We start from the raw sequence: 10,000 nt of genomic DNA, 5'->3' as shown, positions 1-10,000 counted from the left end.
TGGAAAATAGAATCTATTTTGTTGCTAATACTTTACTTTTGCTGTTTGAAAGAAAAACAAAAATTATTTATTTTGCTTTCTCGCCATATTTTGTGTGTCCGCTCTCTACAACGCGCGCTGCATCGCGTTCGCAGCGCCAACAATTTTAATAGCCGATGATTGCGAAATTAATTACAACCGATTCCTTTTTTTCATTTATTTATGCGGCGTTGTTACATTAGCAGCGCAAGACTCATAGCTCCAAATATGGTTTGCCGACACAAATTAGCACTCAACGTTTTCGCACTTTTATTTTTATATTATTTGTGTTTTTTAATTACTACGTCGTGATTTTTAAATTTCTTTTTTGTTAGTTAATTTTTATTTTTTTAATTATTGCTTTGTTTACACATTTCATTGGCGCGAAATTCCTTTTTCATTTACAAGCTTTTGTCTTTAGCGCGCGGCTAAGTCCGCCACCGCCGCTGACGTGCACCGCCAATTGTGACCCACTTTTGTCACTACCGAAAGACAAGAACAACAATGCACAGGAATTGCACGAAATCGCACACTTGGCACCTTGTAAAAGCGTAATTTTGCGAGCCGCCAATTCGGCGCGTCCAAAGGCACTTATGCCAGTACATATGTACATACAGTTATAGGAAAAATAATAGTGTCACTTTTGGAACATCTCACTCAAATGGAAATTTAATTAATTTTGGTATTCTGGAAAGGAATCGTTGAGTGCTTCGGAAAAATTATTAGTGAGTGAGCATCAGGGTTTCAAAAAACCCTTAGCTAGGCACACTCAAAACAAACTGTAAAATGAATAAATGCTAAAGATCAACCGCGTAAGTGCTGTTTACGTCAATAAATAAGAAAAAAGATCATTCGAAAGAAACCAGAAAAGGCATAGTGTGTTAATTATAATTGTATGCTGCTTTACAAAACAGACTCATAAGATTCCTGGAATTAATGGATGATCGATAAACTTGATTTTTAATAACTTAATGCCCATTCCAAAACAGGAAAGTCGCGTTAGACGCCAGAATATACATATAATACAAGGTCTGTCGCAAAAGAAACAGAACTTTTTAAACATAACTGTTTCTGGTGGCGCCACCTATTGGTGGGTATATGAAATAAAAAGTTTGATCTCTTGTTGACATTTCGTAATAATTTTAAGACAATTGGATAACTACAATCGATGTTATCGATCAAAAAGTGACAGCAGCTTTTGGTCATCGGTCGTAAAATGCAAAGAGCAAATATTAAATTTTGTTTTAAACTTGGGAAAACGTTTACTGAAACATTTCAAATGATGAAAAAAGTTTATGGTGATCAGTGCCTATCCCGTAGTAATGCGCATGAGTGGTTTAAGCGATTCCAAGAAGGTCGTGAGGACCTCTGTGACGATCAGAAGTCGGGCCGGTCGTCTTCAGAAGTCAAAAATAAAGACAATGCTGATTTGTTTTTACGATTCCGAGGGTATTGTACACCGAGCGTTCGTCCCACCTGGCCAAACGATTAATGCTGTGTTTTACCTTGGTGTTATGAAGCGTCTTTTGTCACGCATTCGTCGTGCTCGACCACAATACCGTGAGGCAGGGTCCTGGCGCCTGTTGCACGATAATGCGCCGTGTCATCGGTCGACGCTTGTCACTGATTTTTTGACAAAAAACTCCATATTAACCATTAATCACTCACCCTACTCACCTGATCTGTCACCCTGTGATTTTTACCTATTTGGAAAACTTCATTTGCCCATGGAAGGACACTGCTAATGCTAATTGACTGGACTAAACGCTGTATCAAGCACAAGGAAACTACTTTGAATAAAAAAATATAACTTTTGAAAAATATTAATTTTTTGTTGTTTTTTTTTAACAGTCCTGTTTCTTTTGCGACAGATATGACCTTATATCAGCAGCAACGCTGATCATTTGAGAGGATTGGCAGCAATACCGTCTGAATCAAATGTATTTTCGCTTACTGCCCGACTTAAATTCTATATATGTAAAATTTTTGGAAAGTAGTCAAGAAATGTATTAACCCCATTAAAACTAAAAAAAAAAGCATGTAATAAGGAAAAAACTAAGGTCTGCATGGTACTCGATCCCGCAAACAAATACCGAATTTAGTGGATTCGAGCCCAAAATATGTTTTAAACCTAATTTCATAGTTAAGAAACCTATATTGAATAAAATTATAGGTTAGGTGTGGTGGCAAGGTTGATCCAAAATCAATGGAATCCACATGGGCAAATATTTGTCCTTGTGTTACCCGAAAACTCCTTAAAACGCATCGCCTTATACAACGACAAAGCGCCTTGAGCTTACCACATACATACATATACAGCGGATGATCCAAGTAGAAGTACTTTATTCAATAGCCGTTTTTTGACAGATCACGCGTGAGTCGTGTCAAGTTGTCTTGTTATTTTTGTTTAGTATTGTTTGGTATTTCATTGTGGAAGGACCTATGCCTGAACAACCTTTACTAATCGTTCCCTTTTATTACGAAAAATCACGTTCTGTAAATAATATGTTTCTTGAGAACAGCATTAATTATTGAATAATACTCGACCTAATAGACCACTTCCAGCAAGCAGTGAAGAAAAAATAGCTGCCGAAGCTGAGAGTATACACGAAGACCGTGGAGAGTCGATTCTGCGCCATTCTCTGTAAATCGGACTAACGTATGAAACGACTTGGCGCATTTTACGTCGAAATTGAAAGCGTAGAAAATACAGCTTGTGCAAGAACTGAAGCCGCTCGATTTTCCCAAGCGACATCGCTTCGCTCGATGTATTGAAAAGAACGAAGAGATTCAAGAGCTGCCATTTCATCCAGAAAAAACAACGGTTTGGTGTGGTTTGTGGGCCGGTGGAATCATCGGTCCATATTTCTTCATAAATGAAGCCAGTGAAACAGTAACCGTCAATGGACACTTATAGCGCGCCACGATAACCGACTATTTGATGCATGAAATTGAAGCTCGTGACCTCGGCGACATTTGGTTTCAACAAGACGGCGGCATTTTCAACACTTCGCATCAATCAATGGATTTATTAAAAGATAACACTTCGATGAGCAGATAATTTTACGTTTTGGGCCGGTTTATTGGCCACTAAGATCGTCACGAATAAGTTATCGAAAATTGGACTCAACGGATGAATCAGCTGAACGTAGCCGCAGCCAACATTTGAAAAAGATAATCTTAAAAAAAAAAATTAAGAAATAACGTATTTTCTCTCCAATGATAATAAATAATCCCCATTGAAGTTTCTGTGTTTTTTTCCTTAAAAAAAGTAGAGAACCTAGAAATGTATTACCCCATAGTTGTCATACAAACTGAACTATCGGAGTTCTAAGGACGTGTTTTGTAACGTTTTTTTTATTTTTATTGACCCGCTCAATAGGTGACTATATTAGATTGGCCATAACTGTTTGTATGTATGCATGCATGAGGAGCGCTGGATATACAAAGTCAATTTTTAAACTTTAATTATTATGTATGTATGTATGTAAATATTGTATATAATATTTATGCCGGTTACGCCAAGGGAAATTTGCATTATTCATAAAGCGCAACGCTTGGCTGCACCGATGCAAAAGATAGCACACAAATAAGCCTAAACCTTAAATACATACACTGCGCAGGCGTGGGAGTCGCGCATTAATTGTGCTCGTTTCATGGCACGTACACACGCACACAAACATAGTACATCCATATGTACGCTGCTTTCGACCAACAACTGCTTTCAGCTTACTTTTTTATGGTCTTTCTTATTTATTTAATTATTTTTTGTTTATTTGTTTTATAACGCCATTAATCGCATTTCAGTTGGCGTGCAGGTAGAGCTGTTTTCTGGGCGCACACAGACACACCTCTATGCTCACATGTAAAACAAGTGTCTGCTCGCTGGTTACGCTTTGTTGCCGCCGCCTTCTGACATTTTGCTGTAAATAAAAGAAATAAAAATAAAATATCATTTATTTGCAACACAAAAATTACACATACTCTATAATATACTAATACATACATATGTACATATGTATATACCTAACATGTATTTTAATACTCTCTGAATGTGCTTGATATAGCACATTGTGTGATTTTATTAAGTATCCCATATTGTCTAGTGGTTAGGATATCCGGCTCTCACCCGGAAGGCCCGGGTTCGATTCCCGGTATGGGAAAACTTTTTTTTATGTTTTATTTAAAATAATACATTTTTTCATTCCAAATTTTGTTATTATTTTGTTCGAAGTATATTTATCAACAAATAAAAGCTTATGTCACTTTTATTACAAAAAAGAAATAATTTCTCTGATTTATTTTTTTAAGCATTTTCATGCAATCTCTGCAAAGTTACAGTGCAAAATTTGAAGTTTTTTTGTTGTAGTGTGAAACTTTCACTTTTGGTTACGAGAACTATTTTATTGAATTTTAAAATCCATAAATCGACCACATACATATGTACATACATAACATTGGATATTTGTTCGAAACTTACTAAAAATTTCATGTTTCAATTTTTGGGTGGGTCTAAGTAATCGATTTTCGATTTTCATTTCGTCTATCCTGGAACAAGGATTAACACCAACAACGACGTCAGCTTTGAAATCCAACGCAACTCAGAATAACTCTTTCCAACAGCTGCTGTCTCGGACTGTGTAGCAATTGAGAAAGTAAAGACATCTCTCGACGAAAAAGTTGAAAATTTACAAGTCACTCATCATCCCTGTCCTGCTGTATGCTGCAGAGGCATAGACGATGACGACATCTGATGAATCGACGATATGAGTTTTCGAAAGAAAGGTTCCGCAGAACGCCTTATGGTCTTTTACGTATTGACAACGGCGAATACCGCAGTCGATAGAACGATGAGCTGTACGAGATATACGACGACATTGACATAGTTCAGCGAATTCAGAGACTGCGGCTGCGCTGGCTACGTCAAGACGTCCGAATGGATGAAAATATTTCAGCTCCACTCCAGCTTTCTACGCAATACCCGCCCGGGAAGCAGAGGAAGACGAAGACCTCCACTCAGTTGGAAATGCTAGGTGCAGAAGTACCTGGATACTCTTGGAATCTCTAATTAACGTCAAACAGCGAAAAGGAAGAACGACTGGCGCGTTGTTGTAAACTCGGCTATAACCGCATAATCAGTGTCTAGGCCAATAAAGAAGAATAGGTAATCGATAAGTTAACTTCTTGGGGGATAATATTGAGATAATTATATTTTATTTTATGACATTCAGGCTAAAATAAAAACAGTTTATTAATCCGAACTACCGACCACTTTTTGCAGATATTGGGGGCGTATGTCAATAGTAACGCGCCGAATATTATCTTCCAAGGCGTCAATCGTCTCGAGCTTACCTGCGTGACAAGCGACTTCACATAACCCCACAAAAAAAAGTTCAGCACATGATCGTGGAAGCCACGCCAACAAGTTCCTTAAATAAAATTGTTTAATACTCGTTTGCTATATGGCATGTAGCGCCGTCTTGTTGGAACCGAAGGTCGAATCTCTTCAGCTTGGATTCATCCAGAAAGATGCACTTATTTTTTTTTAATCCTGACAATAACATTCTCTGGATACCCTTTCAAATTGCGTATTTCTTATATAAACAACTTGCACTTTCGATGCAATTTATCTTCGATTTTTACCCCAATTCACCCCTCAGTGCAAACATTGCCATCAGAACGTATCTTTTAATAAAAAACAATAAAGTCTAGACTTACTCTATGAAATATGTAAATATTTCGTATTATATTTGAACAAAAGCATTACGGCAGTTCTACTTGACCCATGGCACGCGTCCTTTTTGAGCCACAAATAGTGAAGGCATGAAGGCAACGGACGTACTTGGTATTTACTCATTATACTTAAACGGCTATGCATATGCACACACATACAAACGTACGATTATATAGTATGTATATTTTCTGAAATATTTGTCAATGATTAATGGAATAAATCACAATGCCAAATGAGAATATTATGGCCGCTATTTCAAGTCATGCTTTCAAACAATCAATACCAACTGTTGCATGTCTATATACTTGTGTATATGTGGCAGTATGGGCGACTCCGGTCGCTGGGACTGGCAGTTGCACTCACTCGGCAGATAACTTTGAACGCAGATTAGTTAAATCATGCGGAGTAAGTAACTTTAATTAGTTTCTGAACGTCGTCGTTCAAGTGGCTCTGGGTAGGTGCGTACAAAGCAATTGCCTATAGAGTTGCCATTTTGGTTTTTAGTTACGAAAATACATTTTATAAACATATTACCATTTTAAAAAACAAAGTTTTAGTAAATAAACTGATTTCTGCAATGATTGTTTTGTGGAGGCCTACCAATATGAAATATGGGCATGATTTTTAACCGTTCTAAGTCATTCGGTAAGAATTTTAAGTCTAATACTAAATATGACATTTAAAGCCAAAAAAATTATATTATCTATATATATATGTATGTGAAAAGGGGGGGGATAAATCAATGTTTTTAACTACTGAGTAATTTGAAATTAAAATAAAAAAATATTTAAGAGCACTGCGTCGTAATCCAAGTAAAGATGATCCAAGTTGAGGTAATTTTTTCAAAAGCCTCTTTTTGACAGATCACGCGTGAGTCGTGTGAAGCTGTCATGTTATTTTAGTTCAGTATTGTTTGGCATTTCATCGTAGAAAAGCGTTTACAAATTGTTCAACTTTATTACGAAAATTCACGTTCTGTAAAGAATGGGTTTCACGCGCTTCGCTCAACTTATGGTCAACATTCATTATTGGATAATATTCGACCGAATAGACCGCGATAAGCAAGCAGTTAAGAAAATAAAGCAGCTGTAGCTGAGAGTGTACACAAGATACAAGTGGTTCGTTTTATGGACTCTTGAAAAGTTCCAAAAAGAGCCGATGCTTTCAAACAAAATTTTGTTCAGCGATGAGGTCTATTTCTGGCTCAATGGGTAAGTATGTAAACAAGCAAAATTGCTACATTTGCGACGAAAAGCAAACTCAAGAGATTCAATAGATGCCATTTCTTCCAGAGAAAACAACGGTTTGGTGTGGTTTGTAGCCGGTGGATTATCGGTCCACATTTCTTCAAAAATAACGCCGGTGAGAACATAACCGTCAATAGCGAAAATTATCGCGACATGGTAACCGACTATTTGATGCTTAAAATTGAAATTCGTGATCTTGGCGACTTTTGGTTTCAAGAAGACGGCGCCACTTCCCATACATTGCATCAATCAATGGATTTATTGAGAGAACACTTCAGGGAAAAGATAATTTCACGTTTCGTTTCGGTCGATTGGACCAAAATCGTGTGGTATCACACCGTTAGACTTTTCCCGGTGGGGATATGTAAAGTCTAAATCTACGCGGAAAATTCCGCTTCGATTCAGGCCTTTGGAGCAAAACATCACGTCAGTTGGCAGTCGAAATCCTCGAACGATTCATCGAAAATTGAACTCAACGGATGAACCATATGAGACGTAGCCGCGGCCAACATTTGAAAGAGATAATCTTCACAAAATAAAAGCCAAACAATGTTCTTTCGAATGATAATAAAAATTCCCAATTAAATTTGAAATGCCTGTGTTTTTTTCTTTAAAAAAGTAGGGAACCTCGAAATGAATCACCTATTTTTTATCTATAAGTAATTTAACCCGTCGCCATGTTTTTCCCTGAGAAATTAGATTATGATCCTTTATTATGTAGAGCTCAATATTTCAGTAGTAAATGTCGAGCCTTCAGAGATTTCAAAATGATTTCTTAAATGAAAAGATTATGTGAAATACGTAGGTTGCTATATATATTTCTGGCCTAATAATGTAAATAGGCATATTTATCTACGAAAATTTTTTTTTTTTTGTCGATTGCTGTTTTGTTTCGGGCTCACCGAAGCACCGCGATCGTATTTTTTTCAGCATTTCTTTACACCAATCCACACGAGCCTTTTTTTGAGCGATTGTCAAATTGTGCGGGATTCAACGAGAACAAACCTTTTTTACGGCCAGGTGTTCATGCAATATCGAATGTATGCTGGTAGGAGAAATGCATAGGCATGCCTCTATCTGAGGGTATGTTACATGACGGTCTTGCATTATCAGTTCACGTACGGCATCGATGTTTTCTGGCACAATTGCTGTTTTTGGACGACCTTCACGGAATTCGTCTTTGAGCGAGCGTCGACCACGATTGAATTCGTTGTACCAGTTTTTCACAGTGCTATAGGATGGTGCTTCATAGCCATATAAAGATTTTAGTTCATCGATGCACTCTTGTCGTGATAATCCACGTCGAAAGTTGTGAAAAATGATTGCACGAAAATGTTCACGAGTTAATTCCATTTTTTGGCCGAGATGAGTTTTTAATTCCCTGTAAATAAAACAATTCACGATTAAATGACAAAACGTTCTGAGTGATGTTATGCTAAAAAATGTCAAACTTTCCAATGGAAATGTCAGATTGCACCTGGCAACACTTAGTGTTGCCCTAGGCCAGAATATATATAGCAGCCCTCGTAGAAACTTAAAAACCATTATAAAAATAAGAAAGAATAAGGAAAAGAATAAGTAACCTCAAAACAATATTTAATTTTATTTTACTGAGCCCCAAAATTGTACAATTGTATGTCCATACCAGAATCAGCATAGTATTAGATAATGATGAGCTATAGAGATACATAACTAATGTCAAGGATCCATTATGTATCTCTATAGCTCAAAGCTTTAAAAAGAGGATAGGGTCGATAGATCAGTTTTTTTGTTTTGTATCGATAAGAAGCTTTATCTTAATTGTTTTCCTTTACAAAATATTTCACAACGGCAACACTGTTTGTCACCGCGCGTAAATTCTGTTTAAATAGTGACGGTGTGTATCCGTAAGCTACCGGCAGCCTTATTAGAATTTCAACTTACAGCTTATAAATATTTAAATTTTCCAATTATTGTAATTCTTTTTTTTGGATTTCATTTTCATAAAATTTGCATAATTGCGAATTTTTTAATTAAACATGCTTGTGATTTACTACAGTGCCGCTGAATAATGTGCAGGCATATTTTATATTTTCGTTTTTGTTTTTTCAATTCTGCTGAAGCGCTCAAAATGTGTCAAGGCAAAACACATGCACATTACTTTTATTAATTGTTTATTTATTTATTTAAGTTTTTTTTTAATTTTTTAACATAAAAAATGCTTTGCACTTGGCGTGCAATCAAATCGCTGGTTGCCAGAGTAATTTGAGAAATTTATTGAGCTCTTTATTTCTTTATTGCGGCAACCTTTCGCATTGACACCCATTAATCTGGCTGTTAATGGGACTTTGCGCTAAGCTTCTGCTCGCCTCATACACACATGTGTATATACAAACATACACACATGTAGATAAATATGTACAATATTTGAAAGAAAAAAAATAAGCTTTTCAAATTCTATTGATTTTTGTTTCAATTCACAAGTGCAAGCTCAAAAGTGTGAAACAAAGGCGAAGAAAGACACTACAAAAGAGAACATGCTTTCGGGTGAAACAGATTAATGAGCCAAATCTGCTTAATTATCTCCCCCCGCTGGCTGTCCCCCTTTGTTTGCTGCAACACAGCTGGGATGTCGAAAAAATTTAAACATCTCACATTTGTCACGTTCTCGCAAAGCCGTGACATTTCGCTTTGATTATTTTTGACAGTTCGCCAAAGTAGCGTTAAACGCAAAAATATAAAAAAAGAAAGATAAAAACAAGAAAAAACGTTCACTTCGGTTGCACCGAAGCTAAATACCCTTCACAGGTGCATTTCTGTTAGTAACTATGTGTTCAGTTTGTATGGAAGCTATAGCTATAGTCAACCGATCTGAACAATTTCTTCGGAGATTACATTGCTGCTTTAGAAAATAATATATACCAAATTTCGTGAAATATATCTTGTCAAATGTGAAAGTTTTCCATACAAGCATTTGATTCCGATCGTTCAGTTTGTATGGCAGCTATATATTATAGTGGTC

The 10,000-nt window shown here is 36.5% G+C and overlaps 1 non-coding gene across 1 annotated transcript; it reads left to right on the top strand.

Annotated features, from left to right (window-relative positions):
• Positions 1-4,109: 4,109 nt before the first annotated feature.
• Positions 4,110-4,181, top strand: Trnae-cuc (transfer RNA glutamic acid (anticodon CUC)). Its single transcript has one exon. It is a non-coding gene; the product is annotated as a tRNA-Glu (tRNA).
• The last annotated feature ends 5,819 nt before the right edge of the window (positions 4,182-10,000 follow it).

This window comes from Bactrocera neohumeralis, chromosome 6 (genome assembly GCF_024586455.1).
Source record: "Bactrocera neohumeralis isolate Rockhampton chromosome 6, APGP_CSIRO_Bneo_wtdbg2-racon-allhic-juicebox.fasta_v2, whole genome shotgun sequence".
Taxonomy (NCBI): Eukaryota; Metazoa; Arthropoda; class Insecta; order Diptera; family Tephritidae; genus Bactrocera; species Bactrocera neohumeralis.
The sequence above is the reverse complement of the archived record's forward strand: the minus strand, read 5'-3'. Positions and strand labels throughout refer to the sequence as shown.